A 25707-nucleotide genomic window follows, 5' to 3' on the forward strand; every position below is an offset into this window, starting at 1 on the left:
TGTCCTTTGTACACAAGATGAGTCTAAAAGAATATGGACCCATTTACATGTTCTGTGCATGCTGGGTTCAAGAACTCCCCTATCATCTTTGATGAAGCTCTACACCAGGATCTTGCCTTCTTGAGAGCAGAAAAACCCCCAGGTAACCCTTCTTCAATTTGTAGATGGCATTCTCCTGGTTGGCCTTAACAGAGACACGTGCCTCGATGGAACCTACCAATTACTAGCTGAACTGGAAAACTTAGGTCACAGGGCCTCTGCTAAGAATGCCCAGATCTGCAGAAATCAGGTTAGTTAGATTAGTTGGCGTATCTGCTCAGAGATAGAAAGTGATGGCTACCAGAGGCTAGAAAAGAGACTGTGTTTCACATCACACCTTCATCCAATGCTGTCAGGAGCCATAATGGGACAAGCTAATAATTGGCAGATGATCATCCTGAAATGCTTGCCTGAGATTATTATATAATCTGTGACAAGTATGCCCTATTAGCAAGGCTGTGGTGGATGTGATTTTAGGAAAGATTCTGCTATTAATATGCTTTTCCCATCATTATTATTATTATTATTATTATTATTATTATTATTATTATGCATATGCAACTATCACTGAGCTATAGCACACCCCTTTGTAGCAGATCTCTGCAGATCCACAAAGATGTATTGTATTGTAGTGATACCATATAGGCAAATAGATGACTTCTTAAGTCTTAATGATGACCCTATAAGAATTCCTAAAATTATATCAGTGATTACTAAGTTCTTTTATAACAGGACTGCTATTAAGTCCTTTGGGCATATTCGAAACTGCAAAGAGAACTCTGCCAGTCTCCCAGTGTTATCAGTTAATTGCCCTTAGACCTTCTCCTGCTTAGAGCAGATTCCAAGAGGTCATAAAACAATTAACCTATGGGATTCACGATTTATTATAGGTACCAGGACAGAAGAGAAAATATTGCCTGAGTTTATCTATACAAAACATCACTAATTTCTTAAGTTATACTTTCAAATTTTTCTGTGAACCTATGCAGCTAGACAGGTGATGAATATCTAGCTAGATAATTACTCCTAATGGGTATTCATGTAAACATTCTGTGTTGTAAACTTCTATTTCTTTCTTTTTTTTTTTTTTTGGTTTTCCAAGACAAGGTTTCTCTGTGTAGTCCTGGATGTCCTGAAACTCACTCTGTAGACCAGGCTGGCCTCGAACTCAGAAATCTGCCTGTCTCTGCCTCCCAAGTGCTGGGATTAAAGGTGTGCGCCACCACCGCCTGGCGTAAACTTCTATTTCAATTTATGACTTGAATTTTGGTGTGAACTTATGATGAACCTTGTAACATGTGACCATGTACTCTGAAAGATGTATAAGTTCTGAGGACAAAGAGATGACAGTTAATTAGAATGGTGAGTTAGAATACTGAGTTAGTTAGAGTGAGTGAGTGAGTGTGTGAGTGAGTCAGTTAGTTAGGAGCCCTTTGTCTTTTCCTTTTCTTTTCCCTCTGCCTAGAATTTTTCTCCCTTAGAATTTTACTTTGTTAGAATCTCTTCTTCTTCCCTACTCAGGACCTTTCCACATTTCCCCTCAAATAGCTTTCATAGGATACTTTTATACTTAATAAACTCTATAGCAACTTTTCTAAGTGTCCTTTCTTCCTGCAACCCAGCTGCAAGTTAGAGCCCAGCAGTTCCTGCTGAGATAGAACAAAGGCCACATTGCCTAATCCTCTGCTGTTAGGCTACAGGTGTTAACCACCCTAGCCTGTAGTCTTTTACCCTCAGGAAAAGTTTTTAGGATAGTACAAGGCTATTTACTTAACTCCTTGATGGTCTTAAGGTTGGGATGCAAGTGCAAGTTTCTGGCCACAGGATCGCTGACTGCAGGTCAGCTACAGTAGCATAAGGACCTGAGGATGTGGAAAACCCCAGCTGGAAAGATAATTCTGCCCCAGAAAGAGGCAGAAGAGGTGGCGAAACAGATGTACCAGTGGATTTCCCTAGGAGTTAAGAAACTTGTGGCCATCATGTTAAAAACCAAGGTCCATGTGCTTGGACTCACACAGTTGGTTGAAGATACCGTATATGCATGTATATCCTGTCAAAAGACAAATACCTGCCAAACAAAGGCTGAACCTGGCAAAAGCCTCCAAGGTGACAGATGGGGAGGCTATTGAGAAGTAGATAACACAGAGATCAAGCCCGCCAGGTAAGGTAATAAGTACTGTAGAGTGAAAAATTATAAAGGCCATTTTATGAAATATGTGTAGATTTTTCCGCCTTACAGAACTCGGAACTGAAAATAAGATTTCAGGCCTTCACATTCCAGGTGAAGGACACTTGCTGGATTACATTCCCCAAGCCTCGCCCAAGGCAGGAAGGCATTCCTGATTACAGATAAAGATGATACCACCTAGGTGGGGCCATAGCCCTATAGCCGGAAAAAGTAAAGATAGTAATCTGAAATGGCAGAATAGGACACAATAGCATGGTGAAAACCACATTTTTGAGAAGAATGAGTGTGCAGAGTGATCTCACATGACTCTAGATCATTTGGGCTAGATTCTCTGAAATGTTCCACTGTTCTTGGTTACCCCTCCCTTGGTCTTCCCAGTGCTATGTTCAAAATTTGTAAAACAACCAATCATGTGTAAGCTCGCGAAAATGCCTTCCTGCCCCCACCCCATGCTATAAAAGACCCTTTATCCCACCACACGTGGCCAAAAACCCTGCTCTTGGAGCTAAAGAGCTTGTCGTTTTTGACCGCCGGCTCCTCCCCTAATAAACCTCTGCTGATTGCATCCAGGTATGGTTTCTTGTGATTTTTGGGTGGTCGCGATTCCAGAAGCTTGAGGAAGGGTCTCCCGAGTATGGGGGTCTTCAGTACCTCCTAGTATTTGTGGATACCTTTCTGGCTGAGTAGAGGCTTTTCCAATGAAGAAACAGCAATGATGGTAGTGAAAAAGATCCTAGAAGAAATCTTTCCATGTTTTGGGGTGCTGCAGGTAATCAGCTTGAATAATGGGCCTGCCTTCATTGCCCAGGTAAGTCAGGGATTGGCCAAGTACGTAGGGTTTGATTAGAAACTTAATTGCATTTATAGATCCCAAACATCAGGTCAGGTAAAAATAGTAAGTAGAAGCATAAAAGAGATCTTGGCTAAATTGTCCATGGAGACTGGCAGTATAGACTGGATGGTGTTCCTTCCTCTGGCTCTTTTTAGGGTAAGAACACCCCTTCAAGGTTTAACCTAACTCCTTTTGAGATTTAGTATGGGGCACCCGCTCCTTTGACCACCTTAGGAGAGGTGACAAGACTTACTTGTCACAGTAACAGTAATTGGTATGCTAAGTTAAAAGGACTTCAGGTGGTACAAAAAGAAATGTGGACCCTGTTGGTCCATGACTATGAACTGGGGACCCTGAAGACATCCCATAGTTTCCAGGTTGGCGATGCGGTCTACGTCCGGCTGAAAGGCACCATTCCTGGTGTTGCTGACCATTCCCACCGCTGTGAAGGTTGATGGAATATCAGCTTAGATCCATGCCTTTCATGTGAAACCAACTCTAGAGGGACCATCACCCAATTGGATAGTCAGGCACACTCAAAGCCCACTCAAGGACCCAAAGGCAGACTAACGATGACTAACATGATTCCACCTGAGGTACTCGTGGTCTGGACCATGATCCAGTTCCTGGTGGGAAAGCCTGGACTAGCCCTTGGGGGTAATCCTTGAGCTCCCCCAAAGTTGATGCTTACCAGGTCTCCTCAGCCCACAGTACTTCTGACCCAGAAAGCCTTATTAGATGAGACTCAGCCAAATCTGGTTGGGTCAGAACTCAGGCTGGTCCAGATAATAGAGTGGGCTTTTCAGGTGTTAAATTCTACTAACCCAGAGGCTACTCAGGCTTGCTGTCTCTGTTATGATGTAGCCCCTCCTTACTATGAGGCTGTGGGGCTAATAGGTAATTACTCAACCTCTGTCTCACCCTCAAGCTGCCGCTGGATGTCTCAAGATGCTAAGATCACGCTAACAGCAGTCTCTGGATGAGGGCTCTGCCTGCAAAAGGTCCCACATACTCAGTCTCACCTGTGTAATACAACCATCCATGTAACACAAGAAGACAGTGTTAGTCACTGACTCCCCCCTGAAGATGGTTGGTAGACATGTAGAACAGGGCTTACCCCTTGTGTTAATTCCAGGGTGCTAAACCAAGCCCAAAACTTCTGTGTCATGGTCCGGCTGGTGCCTAGGCTAATATACCATGCTGAAAATGATCTCCTAGATGCTTGGGAGGGAAGACTCCCAGGTCTAAAAGAGAACCCATTAGCACAACTCTTGCAGTCCTCTTAGGATTGGGAGTAGCTGCAGGGCTAGCTACAAGAGGAACTGCCCTAGCTCAACAGCCTGAATACTACAGAAGACTTAGTGAGGCTATAGATTTAGATATTCAGGCTATGGAAGATTCAATCTCTAAATTACAGGAGTCCTTGTCCTCTCTTTCTGAAGTAGTCATGCAGAACAGAAGGGGATTAGATCTCCTTTTCCTCCAACAAGGCGGGTTGTGTGCAGTCTTGAAACAAAAATGTTGTTTTTATATAGATCATTCAGGAGTAATCATATATTCCATGGCCAAGGTCCCAGAAAGGCTAGCTAAGAAACAAAGAGAAAGAGAACAGAATCTAGGGTGGTTCGAATCATGGTACAATAAATCTTTCTGGTTCACTACCTTGGTTTCGGCCATAATGGGACCCCTTATAATCTTGCTTCTATTGCTCACCTTTGACCCCTACATTCTAAGTTGCTTAGTTAAATTTGTTACAGATCGTGTTAATACCATACAAGTGCTTATGCTTAGACAACAATATCAAGGTGTATACCAAGATGATAGCTTGTGATTCTAAGATTGGAATCAGCCAAAAAAAGCGTGTGGGGGGGGGGGAATGTTAAAAATTCCCATGAAACTTAAAAATTAACTGCCCCAGGACACATCCTGGGAGGAGCACATTTCTTAGTCCAAGGACACCTACTGGATTATCCTGCTGGATTAACATTCAGAGGAAGAAGGGATTAACATTCCTCAGACAACAGGGAAGAGAACCCACCTGCATGTGGGGATTGCCCAGAGCACATAGATACATTCCTCAGGATGGACCAACCCTTGACACTTACAGACAAGGGATGTCCTTGCTACCTCATTCCTCAAAGACTAATCAATTTAAATGTCACACTGTTCTGCCAATCATATTGTGCCTAGTCACTGTTTCTGTAGTACACCCCTTAAACTGTATGAAAAACTGCTCTTAACCTCAACTCGGGGTTCTTTTGCCTACAACGCAAGGTTGAAAATTTGTTATTAGATATTAGACTGATTTCTATATTTTCCCTTTTGGTCCATTTGTTTTATAACCTTTATTTTTCAGCAGTCTACTCAGAAGTAATGTCTATTTTTGTTGCTCAAATGTGTTTCTTGTATACAGCTGAATGATGGGTTCTGTTTATACATCCATTCTGTGAGCCTGGGTCATTTTATTTGGGAATTGAGTTCTCTGACGTTAAGAGACATTAATGGCCAATATTTTCTTTCTTTCTTTTTCTTTTTGTTTTTCTTTTTTCTTTCTTTTGGTTTTTCAAGACAGGGTTTCTCTGTGTATTTCTGGCTGTCCTGGAACTCACTCTGTAGACCAGGCTGGCCTGGAACTTGGAAATCTGCCTGCCTCTGCCTCCCAAGTACTTTTATTAAAGGCGTGTGCCACCACTGCCCACCATGGCCAATATTTTCTAATTCCTGGTATATTTTTGGTGCTAGTACTGTAGAAATTTGGTCAAACTTAATTTTTAGATAAAGGTAATTTTTAACTGCTCCAGAACACATCCTGGGAGGAACACATTCCTTAGTAAAAGGACACCTGCTGAATTCCCCAGCTAGATTACCATTCAGAGGAAGAAAGGATTAACATTCCTCAAACCACAGGGAAGAAAACCCACCTGCCTGTGGGGAAGGCCCAGAAGGCAGGAAGGCATTCCTGACTACAGATAAAGATGCTGCCACCTAGGTGGGGCTATAGCTGGAAGATAGTTCATCTGAAATAGTTGGTAAATGGCAGGATAGGACACAATAACATGGTAAAAACCACATTTTTGAGAAGAATGAGTGTGCAGTGATTTTCACACGACACTAGATCATTTGGGCTAGAGTCTCTGAAATGTTCCACTGTTCTTGGTTACCCCTCCCTTGGTCTTCCCAGTGCTATGTTCAAAATTTATAAAACAACCAATCATGTGTAACTGCGGGAAAATGCAACCATTCATGTGTAAGCACGAGAAAATGCCTTCCTTCCCCCACCCCATGCTATAAAAGACCCTTTAACCCACCACTCTAGGCCAAAACCCTGCTCTTGGAGCTAAAGAGCTTGTCGTTTTGACCGCCGGCTCTTTCCCTAATAAACCTCTGCTGATTGCATCCAGGTATGGTTTCTTGTGATCTTTGGGTGGTCGAGATTTCCGGAGGCTTGAGAAAGGGTCTCCCGAGTATGGGGGTCTTCAAGTACAGCTAGGAAGTAGACATAATATTGAGTACAACTAGAAACTAGGAGGAGTGCCACTAGGAACTAGGAACTAGGAACTCCAGACTTGGGACTTGGACTAGGAAGAGAGACTGAAGAATAAACGGGATTGAATCACACTCTGTCTGGTCTCCCTTCTTCGAGTCTGTCCTCACTCTGTCTCTTGCTGAACCCCAACACGCAGACCAGAGCGGCAGCTTGGGCCGGGATACAGTGTCCGCCCCAAACGTGGGGCAGCCCAGGCCTCAACATTTTGTTCGGGTCATGAGAAAGTATGTGGTTAATATTGGGGACAGTTCTCTGAGGTGCTGAGAAACATGTATATTCTTTGGTTTAGGGTGAAACGTTGTACAGTATTTGCTATGTCCACTTGGTTAGTATCTGTAAGCTTCAGTGTTTGTTTGTTAACTTATCTCTTATTCTCCTGATGTAATTGTCATCTTGGTGGCTCACAGCCTCCCTCTGCTAACATAGATCTAGTCCTGGATGCTTCTAGCCTTTGTGCGATCTCATCTGGATCTAGAATGTTTTCAGCCTTAGAGACTTTTGCTGAACATGATCAGGCTTTCTTATGCTTTTTGAACTCTTACTGACTGGTTCAACGCATCTTTCCTTCATTCTTGCAGAGCTGATTGATCCAATCTGACTTCTGTTGGCTTCTGACCATATTTACCTCATACTAACTTTAAAAATATGTTTTAATCTCATTATCCTTCTCATTCTCTGGCTCATTTTGTATTCACCTGTGTCTAGCTTGTTCACTCTTGCAACCTATCTCTCTAGAATCATTTCAGTGTTAAGTGCTTCCTCTCTGTGTCTGTACTATCTTTCCTTATTTTATTCATGACCTTTGGGCATCATTCATTGATTTGTCACTTTGACTGCCACTCAACTATACATCACCTTTGAAATATGGTTCCTTTATTCTTCAGCAAAGTAAATTTATCTTCATGGTTTGGTATTAAAGATGTCTAATAAGGGTGTGTCCATATTCTATCCAAGGGTTTAAAGTTGAGTGTTAACTGCTGAGCCACACCATACCTAGATTTTTTTTGTAAATAACACAGTAGCAGATTTCACTGTTTGATCATCGATCAACTCTCAAAATATTTCTTGCTGGGCAGTGGTGGGGCACACCTTTAATCCCAGCACTTGGCAGGCAGAGGCAGGAAGGTTTCTGAGTTCAAGGCCAGCCTGGTCTACAGAGTGAGTTCTAGGACACACACACAGAGAGAGAGAGAGAGAGAGAGAGAGAGAGAGAGAGAGAGAGAGAGAGAGAGATTTGGCTGAATGGCATGTTTGGATGTGAGAGTGAAACATCTCCTATAGTGCCAAAAAAGTGTTTGAACTCCCTAAAAAGCAGACACGAGTAGATCTGATGCAATTCACAGCAGAGTATTTTATACCACCTATCTTGGGAAACCCCAGAACACCACAGTCATGCAGGAAGGTTTTAGTAGTTATGGAGCCCCAAATATAGTGTGTATATGTGTGTGTGTTTGAGGCAGAGAGAGAGAGAGAGAGAGAGAGAGAGAGAGAGAGAGAGAGAGAGAGAGAGAGAGAGAGAGAGTCATTGAAGATATTCCAGTGTGATCTGTGATCCAGTGGATCATGGAGCTGTATCCTTCCTCTCTGTAGTACTATGGTGACATGAGTTATATTGTAGTACAACTTTGTTCTAACTTTATCGATATCTTGAGGGATCTGCAGCAGCCTGAGTCAGTTCCAGTACACTGGGTAAAGGAAATTTACTGTGTTGTCTGAGTCATACTTAGGTCCATAACCAATTGGCATCAATACAAATAAAGCTACTTTGACATTTTTATCCTATGTGTTTCCCTTGCTCATTCACTAGTCATATTCTTCTTGTATGGCTCTTGAATGTTTTGTAACTACAGGATTGTGAAACTAATGTGTTTAAAGCCAATTTTCCTCCCATGAATGGAATTTTCGGGAATTATGGAGATTTCTATCCAAGATAACCCCAATTTCTATGGGAACAACAAGAGGGGAGGCTCAACAGTAAGTGAAAGATTCAATAGAGCAAAAAAGAGAGTATGTCTGCTTCGTTTAGATTTTAATTTTGTTGTCAAAACTTCTCTCCTATATCCCAGATGGTCCTTGAGCTCCTCATTCACCTACTTTCTCTCATAGAGTGCTGTACTACCATACCCAGCTGGCACAGAACATGGAAATGGATACATGTTCTTTTAGAATAATCTTGTGTATAAAGACACTATTGTAAGACGAATGCCTCTCTCATTGTCTTCAGCCTTTACTGTATGTAAACCCGAGTTGTCACTATTCTTTTGAGATGGCTGTTTTTATTTTGGTGACACTCCCCCAAGGTGACCTCTGAACTCCTTTTGTAGTTTTGCTCCATAGAATGTTCATGTCTAGACCGGGACACAAGAGAATCTAGAACAACAAAAGTACTCAGTGGAGACAATGGAGAGCCTTGTGGTCCCATAATTAAGAACTCTACCTTATCAGAAGGTAAGGACGTTTGAGCTCCCTTTCAAGCTCATGCTTAGTGTGGAGTATAGTGAACTAGCTGGGAGGCCCTTTCTCAATAAACCAAGCATGACAGTTATACTGGGAACAACTGGGATGCAAGTACTCCGGAAGTAGTTCATCCAGAATATTCTATGCTGTGTTCTGTATACTCCATCAAGGCTACTTGGCCTTTATGCTGTTCCTGGATAAGCTGTTTCAATCATCTGAACCTTCTAGTTGAAGTAACTCCTTCATTGGCAAAGAAGACATTCTAGTCTAGATACTCTCTGATGTTCTGAATTCGATTGCTGCAGCTTGTCAGTAGACAGCTGTTGGAGCTTATGTGAGACAATGGGTTTCAGTCAAGCTAAACTAGAAACAAACAACTGTCCAAATGCAACAAAGCAATCTGGAAGGTTTGTTTGAGTCAGGGACTCACTAAGTCCCCATGAATGCCTATTTCTCTCCTTTGTAGAAAATGATGGGCTAGAGCTTACTACATAGACCAGGCCTAGAACTTATAGAAATCCACCTGCCTCTGTATTCCAGGTGCTACAATCAGAGTTCTGACCCATCAGTTCCTGAGTTAAGGTAGCTTTTGATACAGACTTCAATTGCTTGCTTTTGAGAGATGACATCATTGTGCCTACAACATGCTTTTTAGTTCCTGCAGTCCTGAATATCCCAACAGTCTTAAATTTCCTCATGTCAATATTTTCAGGATCTTTCTGTGTAGGTCTGGCTTCATTCCTTTTTGTCTTTTGCCATTAATTATGAATAAAATAATTCAGGATTCCAGTTACATGATGTACTAGGACAATTGTCTTCCTGTAACTCTGGCCAGTTATATTAGCTCCATTCTCGTGAGCTGTATTTTGCTTTAAATTCATTCTCATACAATAAATGTCAAAGGCAGGCAGATCCCTCCCTCCCCTTAATATGTGGACAAAGGTAATCATAAAGGGGATGGCCCTTATCAGAAATATAAGCAGTCAAATATACTGTGAAGAACTTAATTTGTGAATTAAATTTAAAATGTAAAGAATCTCAGAGTATGAGGAAATACTGTCAACTTCTCTTCTGCACACATTAAGCTGTAGCCTCATCCCCTATATTGATATGGCTAATTGTGTCAGCTGCATACATTGTGTGTGTGTGATTTGTTTATTCATATTATGTATGTAAATACACTGTTGCTCTCTCCAGACAAATCAGAAGAGTATTTTGGGTCCCATTATTGATGGTTGTGAGCTACCATGTTGTTGCTGGTGAATTGAACTCGGGACCTTTGGAAAAAGAGTCAGTGTTCTCATCTGTCAAGCTTTCAGCCACTTGTTGTGTATATTTTAAGGTAGATTCTTACTCTATTTCCCATGGCTAGTTCTTCTGTTTTGGCTTGTCAAGAGCTTCAATCATCATTATCTATTCCATTACTAGCATGCATTAATTTTGCATTCACACATTTTCCATTGTGGTTGATGGCCCTAAACACTGAGGTATGCCAGGCAGGCACTGTATCTCTGAGCTATGTTCCCACTCAATTTTGTTATATTAAGGCTAGGTTCTCTGATCCACATTTGGCTATGAGTTCTTTAATCCCCTCTTGCCTTGCCTTCAGGAGTTGAGTAATTACAGGTATTGTCTCCCAAGCCTGGCTGGCTAACTTTTCATGGTCCTATGTTAAACCAATCTTTCATACCTGGAGGATTTTAAACTCTCAACCAGATCTTGATGCTTCTTGATAGGTTTTGTAACTGGTTGGAGAAAGGTAGTAATCTACTGTTAGAAAGAGCATAATGGGAACATCCGTGCCTTATGTAGTGGAGAGGGTAAACATGGCATTATGTTCATCTATTCTTCCAATTATATGAATAGCACACACACCGATATATGTGTTCTACATATAACCTTTGCTTTGAAAATGAATTTCCCAATAAATACATTATTTTAACATTTTCTTTGTGAAGCCTCAAGATGGATTCTGGGGACTCAGGCTTTCTAGACATGCCTACCTGCACAAGGGCACACCCCATTCCTGTTTCTGATTTATTCTATAATGTTACAGTCACCCAGTAAATAAAAACCATAATTTTGAAAGGATCAGATTTTGAACTAAACTTAGCTTGTAGGCTGAGCTGTTCGAATCTGACACTCTGTAGCTCCTAAGGTATTTAAGACTGCAACTTTATGTCTGCCTGCAGGGACATAAGAGGTTGGAGTTGTTTGGAGGCAGAAAAATATAGACAATAGTTTCAGTCAAGCCCCAATTGTATGAGTTGTACACACATCCTGTTTACATTAATGTAGTTATAATCCCAGCACCTTGATATGTATGTCCAAGACACACATCCTTTTACAAATAATTTATCAACAGCATGCAAATCTTGTCAGCCTTGCTTATACAGAGCTACCAATCTCAGAAGAATAGTTTATATTTCTCGGCCCCTAGTAATAAGAAATTATAGGGAATTTCTGTTCAATTCTGAGTAAGCATATCTGGGTATGATTCACTTTAGGGTCAAATCAGCCTGAACTGGCTTGGGTAGTGTAAATGAAATCATTTTCATTATTTTGGAAATCTATATGAACCCATAGGTTCACTTCTGGACATGTCTGTCCCAGATGCATACAAACTATAACCCTTGCATAGCCAGTCATCCATTCATTCCTGAATCCACCCAGGACAGTCATCCTCTCTGTAAATGGACCTGCCCAGAAAACCCATGTTTTTAATTTACTTGGGCTATTCACAGTGCTTCATGAAGAGAATCCAGGCACAGACATTCTCTTTTAAGAAACAGAGCCAGGCATGATGGTGCACATTTTTAATCTCAGCACTCCAGATGTTGTAGAGGAGAGAGACCCATGACAAACCTGTAAAGGAGAGGTTCAGGGCATCAGATCCAGAGCAGCCTGACAAGCCTGGATGTTATGTAATTAAATGAAAGTGAGAAAAGAGATAGAGATCAATCCTAAGACAATATCCTCATTTCTTCAGCCTACTGTGAGACACTCCACTGAAGTGGAAACTTAAAATTGTTTGGAAAGTCAGATGTGATGCATGGTGTCTTGCTGTGGCAAACACATGAAGGAATGTTTCACTAAAGCAGAAACAGGCAAAAGTGAATACAGTACTCACAATGTGGTCCTAGGTGAAGAAGAAGATTCTGATCATAGTGGTCAGTATATTCTAGAACAGAAATAAGAAAAAGGACAGTGGTGTATGTAGGACAGCTTAGAATAGACAGAGTCAATATGCAATGACTCTGTCCCTGCCTCTTGCTCTGGCACTAGAAATGGGACCTGAGTATTTTCTTTCTTTCTTTCTTTCTTTCTTTCTTTCTTTCTTTTTTTTTTCCTTTTTTTTTCCTTTTTTGGCTTTTCGAGAGAGGGATTTTCTGTGTAGCCATGGCTATCCTGGAACTCACTCTGTAGACCAGGCTGGCCTCGAACTCAGAAATCCACCTACCTCTGCCTCCCAAGTGCTGGGATTAAAGCTGGGTGCCACCACCGCCAGGCAGACCCAAGTATTTTCAAGGAATTGATTTAAGTTGAATTATGGGTTATGAGGATTACACATTGTGTCTCCTGTCATATGAACTTCTTTCTGCTTTGTCCACAAAACGTGGAATCTACAAGTGCTTGATATACATGATGCACACTATAACTTCGGAAATGTTTGGGCTGGAAGACAGCATATCATTTGCTCTCCAGATGTAAATGGCAAGAACCAAGCAGTGGGAAATCATCGCATCCTAGGTGGGAAACAGGCCATGACTGTATTGATGAACTGTTTCCTCATGTCCCACCTTCCCTCCAAATATCTAAAATATTTTTATCGATGGGCCAAGCAGAGGAAAGATGTGATACAGGTGATCTGTCAGAAGTTAGAGTTTGGAGCCTTTCCTGCCTATGACCCACTGGAGGTTTTGGAGGTTTTTGACACAGGCTCAATACAGGAATTGGAAATAAACACATGCTGGGACATTCACACCCTTGCTTTGCTAGCCCCTGGCCTGGGCCTGATGAAAAACCTCCAGAAACTCACTTTCAAGGAAATCTATGTCCCTGTGCATTTGCCTCGGGACCAAGAGATGGAAGCCTGCTGTTTTACAGAGATCTTTTCCCAGTTCTCCAAACTGAATAAGCTCCAGCATCTCTATTTGATTGATGTCTACTTCCTGAATGGTCATCTGGACCAAGTGCTCAGGTAAGAAAGGACAGAGAGCTTTTTGCTGGGGTGAGCAAAGTATTTTGTTGTTGGTTTGTTTTACATTAAACATCTGTTTACATAGTGGCTTTTCAGCTCATCTTAAATTTATACAAATGTGAGCTTAGAATAATTGATATAGTACTTTATGCTGTTGTTGCATCCTGATTTCTCACCTTAGTAAAGCAGATTCCATCTCCTCTCCTCTGACTTTCCATGTTTCAGAGGAAATTTGAGCACAGGAAGGGGCTGAGTAGATGGGAAATGAGTGAATGACTGTGGTCAAAGGGAAACCCTATGAACAGAACAGAGGCTGTGTGTGGAAGCTGGAGTACATTGAGATAAATTTTAGCAGAGCTGGGGATGGTTCTGAGTGGTTCCCAGTTGATCCTACTGGGTTTCTGTGCTTTCATCATCTGTCCCAAAATATGTTTTCCACTTACCAGTTCAGAAGGAATTGTGTGGAGCTGAGGCAGTAGCTGACACAGTGATTGCTTATGTCCTACCTAGAAGAACATGACATTAGTTGTTAGCTCTTGAACAGGGAGCATCTTGTCCTTGACCTTAATAAAGGTCTGAGAATGACCTTGAGCTAAGGAGACTCTGCAATGTTGATTTCACAGCCTTTTTTCTGCAACCATTAAACTTCAATGTTGTAAAGTCTTTTACCCCTCTCTCTTTCTCTCTAGGGGCTTGGAAAGTCAATTAGAGACCCTTGCTATCACTCAATGATTGCTGTCACAATCAGATATGAAGTATCTGTCCCAGTGTCCAAGCATCCAGCATCTCAATCACCTGGACCTGAGTGGTGTCACCTTTGTACATTTAAATAATTTATTTTTTATTTTTTTAATTTATATATTTTTATTTAAATGAGTACACTGTATCTGTCTTCAGACACACCAGAAGAGGGCATCTGATCCCATAATAGATGGTTGTGAACCACCATGTGGTTGCTGGGAATGGAACTCAGGACCTCTGGAAGAACAGTCAGTGCTCTTAACCCCTGAGCCACCACTCCAGCCCCACCTTTGTACATTTAAATGATGCATTTCAAGGAAGCCTGCTACAAAGACTGAGAGCTACTCTGCAGACATTAAAGTTGAAGGGCTGTATGATTATAGACATGCAAATCAGTGCCTTCCTGCCTGCACTAAGCCAGTGTTCCCAGCTCATCAAAAAGAAGTACCCTGCCCCTGATGAAGTCTATGATGACATTGGTGATGTTATTCCACACAGATTTGTACAACTTTGTTCTGAGTTTATAGACACACTCAAAGGTATAAGGCAGCCAAAACAGGTCTACTTTGTGAGTAAGAGATGTTTAGATTGTCGGAAATTTTTTACCTATGATGTGGAGGTCAGGCTATGTTCTTGATGGGAATATACAAAATAAAGTCATTGCTGGGCTCTGATAAATGAAAGGCAGGACTCAAGTGACTGATTAGAGACATAGGCCATGTGTATTAAAGCATTTCTGGATGGGCTGTGGAAAAATAATTATTTCATTTCATTTGAATTCCAATCATAATCTTCAGATTTAATGTAGCTGTGTTGACATGAAGAACCATGATCTTATTTTCAGCCTAATGTCTACAGTACAGACCCACCATTGGTTAACAACAGTATTCCATAATTGTAGCCCTTCCATCCCAGCACTTTCATAATATGAGGGACCGTAGTGGAAGCACAGGTGATAGAGAGGACATTATAAAGAGCATAATGGAATTGAATAGGAGGACTCTGTGCCATTCTGCCTCTGGATGACATCCTCCTATTGGCCGAACTGAACCTAGGAGTATTTTTGTATTAGACTGCTATCACTTTTAAGCTGTGTCTCTTTCATGGGGTGCTCATGCAGCCTGATATTATCTTTTCACACCACCGTTCAAATTATAATCTGTCATAGATTGCAATAAATCAGTTCTGTAAGAACATGTTTATTTTCTTCTTTTGCTGAGTTAAGTTTTCTGACAACATTATACTTGTGTATTGTGCTAACCCTGGCCCTATAATCATGTGTCCCCTTATCTCTGCCCCTTTTTTCTCTTGGATCTTTCAGAGTAAATAAAGACCACCATGTTTTTTCCTAGGGGAGATTTTATAATCTCATGATTGATTCATGAGACCCTATTCAATGTCCTATATGGAATCGTTTGGAGATGTTACTCAGAGGCAAACAAAGCTTGCTGCTCTTCCTGAGGAGCAGGGTTGATTCCCAATACCCACAACCACCTGTATCTCCAACTTCAGGTGAATGACATTTTCCTCTAGTCTCTGTGAGCCCTTGTGTCACTTGCACATGAAAGACAAAATCTCACACACTTAATTAGGGACAAATTGAGAGAAATATTAAAATATTTAAAAAATGAAAGTGAATACATCAAAATTTCTCCATACATTCAATAATCCCATTGGGATCACTTGTGCAAAATACAAAAATCTAACGGTAGATCAGCTGGTGATGGACCTGTATAGTCTTCAGGACAGATGCTGCAGAATTATGTTTGTTTGTGCTTCATTCATTTGGTTCCGTCTCAGTGATGAAAATGTGCTTTGCATGAAGATTTTATGGAGTCTAGCCATGTCCTCCATGAGGAAAGATAACTTTTAGATCATTTAGAATGTAGGAAACAATTTTTACTCTTGAGAAATGGAAGGACATATACAGACATCTCTTCCCAGTCTCTGTCATATTTTTATATTTCAGTAGACAAAAGTTCCACAGCCGTGTTTTCTTGCTCTCTCTCTCTTATTTTGTTATCATTACTTCTCTGTCTGTGACTCTGTCTTCTCTCTCTGTCTCTCTCTGTCACTCTGTGTCTCTCTCACATGATATTCACTCACTGGTAATTGAATATTAGCCCAGAAGCTTGCAGTACCCAAGATTCAACTCACAGACCACATGAAGCTCATGAAGAAGGAAGACCAAGTGTGGGTGCTTCAGTGTTGGGAGCCGACTTTAGTAGAAAGCGGCTAGATCAACTTTGCAGCCATCTGGAACCATATACCCTGACGAAAGATTTGGTTGTCAAAAGCCTATAACAGCTGAAGCACACTCTGATAAATATATTGTTTATCCCACATAGCTTGTTTTGCTGTTTAGTGACCTCAGCTGTAAGGTGCACGTGGTAAAATGTTTTCACCTGTGTTCTCCTGCTTGTGTATATAAATACCTCAGAATTCCCTTCAATAAGAGAGACTTGAGAAAGAGAGACTCAATAGAAGAGACTGGAGAGAGAGACTTGGAAAGAGACTTGATCACACCCTGTCTTGTCTCCATTCTTCGTGTCTCCTGCCTCAGCAGCCTCACTCTCTCTCTTGACCAGAGCACTTAGCCCCAAAAATGTTGAGGCAAAGCGTTGAGGTAGAGTAAAGGCCACAACACTTCAGTCCTTTTTAGAAAGAGTGTTGCCCTAACTGGAGCCCGATGTTGGACGCCAAACTGTTGCCACCCGTACTGCCCGTTCCGGTCCGAGTTTCAGGGTCTAGCGAGAGAGAAAGAGTGGGGATAAAGGGGAAGAGACGCGAAGAATGGAGACAAGACAGAAAGTCTGATCAAGTCTCGTTTATTGAAGGGAATTCTGAGCTATTTATAGGCTTTTGCCACGTGCCTTGTAGGCGCATGGATACCACGTGCCTTGCAGGTGTTGATATGACGTAAGCCTTACAGGCGTCTATAGCGTGGACAGCACGTGCACTGCAATGCCTTGCAGACGTGGATAGCACGTGTGCCTTACAGGCATGTATGGCGTAGATAGCACGTGGACAGCACGTGAACTGCAATACCTTGCAGGCGTGGCCACCACGTGCACCTTGCAGCTGGGGGCAGTAAACAGCAACACAAAATATGTGGGATATCAGAGTGTGCTTCAGCTGTTGTAGGCTATTGAAAACCAAATCTTTCGTCAGGGTATATGGTTCCAGATGGCTGCAAAGTTGATCTAGCCGCTTTCTGCTAAAGTCGGCTCCCAACAAAAGAGTAACAAAATACTCAAGGGAGCAAAGGGTCAGAAACTGAAGGAGGGTTCCTCTTTCTCCACATTCTCGCCAGCATCTACCATTAACTGAGTTTTTGATCTTAGCCATTCTGACTGGTATGAGGTGGTATATCAGTTTTATTTTGATTTGCATTTCCCTGGTGACTAAGGATGTTGAAAATTTATTAAGGTGCTTCTTGGCCATTTGAGTATCCTCAGTTGAGAATTCTTTGTTTAGCTGTATACCCCATTTTTTTGGATTTTCAAGACAGGGTTTCTCTGTGTAGTCCTGGCTGTCCTGAAACTCACTCTGGCCTTGAGACCAGGCTGCCCTCGAACTCATAAATCTGCCTGCCTCTGCCTCCCAAGTGCTGGGATTAAAGGCATGCACCATCACTGCCCGGTCTGTACCCCATTTTTAATAGGGTTATTCTCCATTGTTGGTGGGATTGCAAGCTGGTACAATCACTCTGGAAATTAATCTGGTGGTTCCTCAGAAAATTGGACATAGCATTACCTGAGGATCGATCTATACCACTCCTGGGCATATACCCAGAAGATGCTCCAACATGTAACAAGGACATATGCTCCACTATGTTCAAAGCAGCCTTATTTATAATAGACAGAAGCTGAAAAGAACCAAGATGTCCTTCAACAGAGGATTGGATACAAAAAAATGTGGTACATCTACACAATGGAGTATTACTCAGCTATTAAAAATAATGAATTTGAGAAATTTTAGGTAAATGTATGGAACAAGAAAATATCATCCTGAGTGAGTTAACCCAATCACAAAAGAACATACATGGTATTTACTCACTGATAAGCAGATGTTAGCCCTTCAGGCTTCCCTCCAGGTATGCACTCTGCAAAAAGACTAAAGTTATCCATCAACACAACCTGCTTAGCATCCTTGACATCATAGCAGCAGCACAGCATATGGATCCTGGATGTGTTACATCCTTTCCCTTGACTGCTTAAAAACTGTTCCACTTTTCATTCTTACTTCTACCTAATAAAAGTGGCAGAGCTAATATGGAAACAGAACATGGGACAGAAACTGAAGGAGGAGCCATCTGGAGACCATTCCACCTGGGTATCTATCCCATGTACCTTTACCTAAGCTAGACACTGATGTGGATGGCTGGAAGTGCATGCTGTCAAGAACAGGTATAGCTGTCTCCTTAGAGGTCCGCCAGAGTCTGACATATTCAGAGGCAGATGCTGACAGCTAAACAATGAACTGATCAATGGGATCCCAATGGAGGAGTTAGAAGGAGCTGGAGGAGGTAAAGGAGCTGAAAGGGTTTGCTGCCCAAAGAGGAGAGCAACAATACCAACCAACCAAAGCTCCCAGAGGCTAAATCACCAACCTGGGAGCACATAGGAAAGGACCCATGGTCTAGCTATATATATAGGGGAGGATGGCCTTGTCAGGCATAGGTGGGAGAGGAGATCCTTGGTCCCATGAAGGCTGGACTCTGAGTGTGGGTATATTCGAGGATGGGGAGGTGGGAGTGGGGCAGTGGGTGAGGGCACATCCTCATAGAAGCAGGAGGAGGGGAGATGGGATAGAGGGTTCTTGGGTGGGGGGATGGGATAAAGGGATAACATCTGAAATGTAAATAAACTATCCCGAAAGAAAAACAAAACAAAAATCAAAACAAAAACAAAGAAACAAAACCTGAAGACAATATTAAATCATTTTCTCCAGTGATGGTCCATGTTTTCAAAGATGGCATAACAAACTGGGGCTGGATTGTGACTTATACCTTTTGATGCTTTTGTGACCACTTAAAGGGTATAAACCAAGAAAGCTGCATTGAATCATTAGCAGAATGTATCACAGATGTTCTTGTAAGGATGAAATAGTACTGGCTTGTCAAACTGTTGGATGCCGACTTTTAGCAGAAAGCGGCTAGATTATCTTTGCAGCCATCTGGAACCATATACCCTGATAAGAGATTTGGTTTTCAATGGTCTACAACAGCTGAAGCACACTCTGATATCCCACATATTTTGTGTTACTGTTTACTGCCCCCAGCTGCAAGGCACACGTGGTAACCACGCCAGCAAGGCATGTGGTTCACGTGCTGTCCACATGCTATCCAGGCCATACATGTGTGCAAGGCGCACGTGGTATCCAAGCCTGCAAGGCACATGGTGCAAGTGCTATCCACGCTATAGATGCCTCAAAGGTTTACATCATATCAACACCTGCAAGGCACGTGGTATCCACTCGCCTACAAAGCACATGGCAAAAGCATATAAATACCTCAGAATTCTCTTCAATAAAGGAGACTTGAGAAGAGATTCAATAAAAGAGACTAGAGACTTGATAAAAAGAGACATGAGAAAAGAGACTTGGTAAGAGACTTGATCACACCCTGTCTTGTCTCCATTCTTCCCATCTCCTGCCCCAAGAGCCCCACTCTCTCTCTTGACCAGAGCACTTAGCCCCAAAAGCATTGAGGCAAAGCATTGAGGCAAAGCATTGAGGCGGAGCAGGCCACAACACAGTGTCCCCCAAGCAAGTTTAAGGCCACAACATCAAACAAAGGGGCTGGGATGGGTTTGTAGAGTTCTTCCACATGCAGGACCTAGAAGGCAGCATCAGAAATGTACTGCTGGCTTGTGCATGTGTTCCTGGAATAGAGACTTTTCTGGCATATCTAATAAGATAGCCTTGTGAGTACAATAGACGACTTTTAAAACTCCAGCCACCAAACTGCATGCTTCTGTGAAAATAAATGTATCTATGAATTTGAACTGGAAGCTGCCCAGGATTGTTACAATGTAGTTCTACATTGCAGAAAGAAAGTGGTTACAGGATTGTGACCAATGAAAAAAATACATGAGAAAAGTATTCACTCTTGAAAAGTCACAGTCTGAGTGAAGCAATGTTCACTGTAGTTTCAAACTTTGCCATGATCAGTTCTAATGTATATGCAGAACCAGTGGTGTGTGTGGATTGGTTGTAGTAGATCAAATCAAATTTATAACTATGCAGGTTTAACTACACAATCTGTTTTTTTTTTCTTTTTTTAATTTAAGGATCACAGGCAGATGTAAAGCATTTGATCACCTGTTGACTTACTAAATTGTAAAGCAGTTTGGGAAAATAGGCCAGAATCTTAACCATGGTGCTGTTCACAGAGTTTACTTGCTTAACAATAGTTTAAGCCTGGTGTCACTAAGATAGATATGTATTTCCTTTTCCTAGTGAATACTTAGCAATCACTAAGCTTTGTTTTGAATTTCTGTACTGTTTCTGTATTATTGAATTAACCTCTATTTCCTCTCCTTCCTTTACATGTTGGCTTGTTATGCTTTGTTCCCCTGCAGATACAGTCATCTACATTTCCTCCGTGTGCACTTTACTGGCCATTTTAGTTATCTACATTAGAACTCTCACCACCTACCCCCAAAACTTTAGTGAGTGCTGCAGATAACAATAGGCATGAATCAAATTTGCTTATTTATGTTTATCTCTTTGGACATAAGAGCACTTTATGTAGTTGAATAAACCCTATAAGTTAAGGTGACTAAAAGGTTAGCCTCTCATAATCCAGTCATGGCAGTCTTTTTAACTAGGAGCCTGACTTCCCAGCTCACAAGGTGTGAAAGCGGAAGTACAGACAGGATCTTAGTAGGTATTTTAGTGCAGGGCCATGGAGATTTGGAGAGCTCAAGTGGTTGAAAATGGGGTTGATTTAGAGGAAGAAGAAGCATGTGGTCTGAGTGCTGACTAGATGTATAGTTGAGGCACATCTTCCAAAGAGAAGAGTGAGGGGCTGCTTGGAGAGATGGTCTCAGCAAATTCTATTTGTCTTACACATCTCTCAGGGAAAAACATGCAATCTTCAAGCAACTTCCATGTATATTCTGTCTGAAGTGAACACCTTCATTCTGCTTAGAGCACCTGATATTTTTAAGTTATTTTCAAAAGGGTTGGAACCAACTGCAAGTTGATGTAGGTTATAAATGTTTCCCTAAATTCTGTTTTTTTCTGAGGAAAATATAAACCTTTTTTCTGCCCTGCAAAAAAATAAATACTATGAGGCTTGCCTGAACTACATGGAGAGTTCTGCCCCGGCCCGCGGGGATTCGACGAGACCTTAGGGAAGGGGGCGAATGAATGAAAGGACAAGAGACACAAAGAATGAGAGCAAGTCTGGGTTCTGATCAAGCTCTGAAACTTTAATTTGGGGACAGGTTATAAAGACACAGCAAACCGGGAAGTTTGGGCGAGGGTCATTGCTTAGGGCTATCCTACTATGGCCTTATTGCCCTAGACCATCCCACTGTCATAACCTTATTGCCCTAGACCATCCCACTGTCATAACCAGTTCCAAGGAAATGCCAGACGTTCTTTAAGTTCCTGGGACCTGAGACCTGAGAGCTGAGACCTGTGAACGTCCTTTCTTAACCTTGTACTGACTAGACTTTCTAAGACAGCAGGTAATTTCCTGAGTTTGGCTCCCGGCAGAGTTCTAGGACAAACAGAGCTCTATAGATACTCTTAGCCTCAAAAGAAAGAAACAAACAAACAAACAAACAAATCCCCATGTTTACATTTCACTCACAAAAATCTCATTACTTTAGAGTAAGAAACAGGCAGATCTCAATGCATTGATAGGATAGTGTCTAGACTGAATGATTTCCTTTTGGGAAAACCACAAAACTAAAACTAGAGTGAAACTCAAGAGCCCATTAACTAAACCACTCCCCAATATAAGGTTTTTGTTCATTAATTTAGTAGCTATTTATCTACTCATTTTTAACTTGTGTTTGGGCAAGGTCTTGATCTGTAGCTAAGGTTGATGTAAAACCCCAGTTCCCAGCACTCCTGCCTCACCATTCCATGTGATAGGATGAATGTTGTAAACCAACACACCTGGCTGAGTTTTCTTTGCATGTGATACACATGGTCCTGAGTGTGTGTCCCATTGGCATTGCTCTGTTCCTGACACTAGACATAGACACAGATTCTCCTAAAAATATTTTCTAAGGACTTTGTGACAAACACATCGTCACAACTGTGCATTCTTTCCTGTAATGTGTAGCTGACTTGGATACTCTGTCATTTTTCAGTTGTACTAGCTAGCTACTCAAGAGGGCTGAGTCAGGAGGATGGCTTGCAACTGCTGTTGTGAGGCAGCAGTTCTGGACATGCAGTCTCCAAATGGACTTAATTGAATTTGGTCATAGGTGCAACAGTAGAGAGAGAAACTCACTAAGATGCTAAGCCTTCATTACTGAAGGAACAGAGGGCTACAGCCTCTCAGGGAAGACTGACACCTAGCTAGCTCACTCTAGTTAGTTTATTCAAACATCATACAAAGTTAATTGGGAATGGGAAAAATTCCAGCTACCAAGATTATCTTGCTCTTACTGCTCATTGTAACAGACAACCCACACCAATCTCAGTCCCCTTTGACTTTGGCTAGCCATAATCAAAAGAAAGAACTTCAGGTTTGCCAGAAGTGTCTCAGTACCAAGTTGAATGCAGCTGCATGCTCTCACATAGCACCACGTGCAGACATTCTAAAGAGAAAATATTTCTTCAAGGGTCATACCTTCTCAAGGCAATTTCTCAGCTTCTCCTAATTGACCCAGACATACCAAAGGATTATGGATCATTTAAAGCAGTTTCAAATTTACATCATTTATACAGATGGTGTCCTTGTCTTCTAGTAAAAAAAGCATGTCTCAGAAGAATCCATCCAGGAAACTAAGTGGTTGATATCAATAATTTGTGCTAAACCAGGCATGGACAAACACACACATGTTTAGAGCACAGGCTAGTCTTTCGAAGGACCCAAATTAACTTGCCAGCACCCATATTAGGTAGCTCACAACACCTAAAATTCCAGATGCAGAAAGATTCTACTTCTTTGGCCTCTGGGATCTTTGATCCATGTTAACATTTCTCATTAAAGACACACATACACATAATTAAATATAAGAAAAAAATTAAAGTGTGATAAATGAGATTATTACTCCAGCAATTTAGTGAATGAATGAATGATTGCATAAATAAATAAATAAATAAATAAATAAATGTATATATACAGATGAATACAGTAAAATTAAATTGAAGATGATTTCTAAGCAGTATTTTATTTATACACAGCAGCAAGGAAAAATCTTGTAATTAAATACTCACAAGTACTTTTCATTTAAAAAGTATATATTTTTATTTTGGCTTTTTCTGGTTTTTGGTTTTTCTCCTTTCTTTTTTTTTTTCTTTTGACAGTTTATTTGTTTAGTGCTGGCTGTAATGGTAACTGCTATATAGAAAAGGCTGACCTCCAACTCTGGATATCCCTGCATCTATCTCCCTTTTGAAGTAGAAACTAGTGTCTCTGGAAAGTTAGTTATAACACATGATGTTTTGCTGGGGCACACAGCTGAAAGGATATCTTGGTAAAGCAGACACGTGAAGAATATTTTCCTGAAGCAGGCACAAGTGAAAGGATGCTTTAATAAAGCAGACATGTAAAGGTTGCTTGATAAAGGAGTAACTATGGCCCTACAGACAGTAGGAGACCAGCACTGAGCTTTGGTTTGGATTGCTCTTCCCACTCTTTTCCACTAACAGCATCCATGTATTGGTTTGCCTTACAGAGCAATGTTGAGCTCAGCTTGTAATAAGGCTGCTATTGAGAGAAACTTGCCAAGAACTGCTTGTGAGATTCCTGTGCCAGCTTCTGCTTCTATGGCATCTCCTGAAGCCAATTGCCAAGCCTGGTGGTTTCTTCAGGATTAAACTACAGCTATAGCTTCCTGCCTAGTGTCTGCCTGCTGAGAGGACTTGATTGAAGCTACTGGTTTCTGCATCTTGGGCTGCCTTGGGCTGCCTGTAGGCTCTGTGCATCCAGGATCTCAGGAAATCATTCAGCACACCTGTCTACAGGGACATGTCTGAGTCAGAGGGGTCTGGTAAAGCACTCAGGTGCCATATATTCATGCTATGCCTTAGGAAGTATAAGTCTGCCCCATTCCAGGCACCACCACAAGGCCAGAGTCCCTGCTCTGCAATAATAGAGGACTCAGTGTGCCCTGTTGTACTCTCTAGAGGTATCAAGTCCAAACACTCATCAGTCTCAGCAAATGGAGGCTCTTATAAGAACTGACCCAGGCACAATTAACCTTTGTCCCACCAGGGACCAAACCCTGCTCCTTTGAATCTCATTTCCCTTTGGAAAGGTTATTCAAAAGAAGGTGATGTGAGCAGCCTCTTGTCGTGGCAAAAAGACACTGATCACCTATAAAGGCCCTCAAAAGAGACAGTCCTACTGTTATAGGCCTAACAACATGGGTTCTTGCTTTCCACACATTGAGTCTGCCAAGCACAGACTGAGGAGAATCTCTGAAATGTATGGCATTACTCTTTACTCTTGAAGTTGTTACAAGGTCCTTTGGGACATTGGCCTTTAGGATACTAATTTGGAGAGTGAGGTAGAAGTTCTGTGAAGTAGTGACCACCTGGCTTCACACCCAGACTGTGTCTGAAATTTGAAAGTGAACCAAGACATGTAAGTTTCCCATAAGCAGCTCTGGAGTCATGTGACTACACAAGAGTACTCTGAGAGACTGTGAATCTGAGAAAGACATGCCAGCGAACCCTTCTGCTTACATCACTTTCCCTCCTGTCCTTTCTCATTTCTCTTTCTATGTGTAGCTATGGACTATGCACACTGAGACAGGATGGTTTTGACTTTAAGACCAGTCTGGGCTATATGGCCAGACAAAGAAGAAGGAATCAAACAAATATGAATGTTGGGAAAGCCTTACCCAGGAGAGAAGAGTAAGAATTTCCAACTTTGTTTTTTCGATCTCATTTTCCATGAAGTGCTGGAGCAGGGAGTACACGTAGGAATCACTGGGTGGGGACTGGCATCAGGAGAAGTGCTTATGGAGGATGCAATAGACCTTCCTACATGCACCATGTTGGTCTGATATAGCCATTGCTATGATTTCCAGCCATGTTCTTAATCATGTCCATGCTGATACTCACAGGCCTCAGACTAGCTTGCTATAAATTGTGTGAGCACACAAGAGAAGGCCATGTCCTGGGAGTTGACCACAATATATAGTCAGAAAGAGTTTGGCTAAGTGCCCTATGCTTGTAGACTCAGAGATCCACCTGTCTCTGCTTTGCAAGTGCTGTGATTAAAGACATGAGGCACAACCACTTGGTTTCAGTAGATAAGTTCTTAACTATCTCTCTCGTCTAAGAATCTTCCTGTGTACAGATCTGATCCAATTTACCTACACCATCCAAATCTGAAGATAAGGAAGTGGGTGGAGACTCAACATTTAATCAGAGACCTACTTTTGTGGGGAGGGTGTGGCTACAAAGGGAGGATACAGCTGAGAGGTATATAAAGAGTCAGAGCAGGCAGAGAAACCCTCAGTCTCTTGAAGCCTGGAGTTACAACCTTCCCCTGCCTGAAT

General features: G+C 41.7%; 1 pseudogene; it reads left to right on the forward strand.

The window, feature by feature from the left end:
- The first annotated feature begins 12665 nt into the window (after nt 1–12665).
- Nucleotides 12666–14642, forward strand: LOC143433948 (PRAME family member 12-like; annotated as a pseudogene).
- Nucleotides 14643–25707: the final 11065 nt, after the last annotated feature.

This window comes from Arvicanthis niloticus, unplaced genomic scaffold, assembly GCF_011762505.2.
Source record: "Arvicanthis niloticus isolate mArvNil1 unplaced genomic scaffold, mArvNil1.pat.X S10, whole genome shotgun sequence".
Classification (NCBI taxonomy): Eukaryota; Metazoa; Chordata; class Mammalia; order Rodentia; family Muridae; genus Arvicanthis; species Arvicanthis niloticus.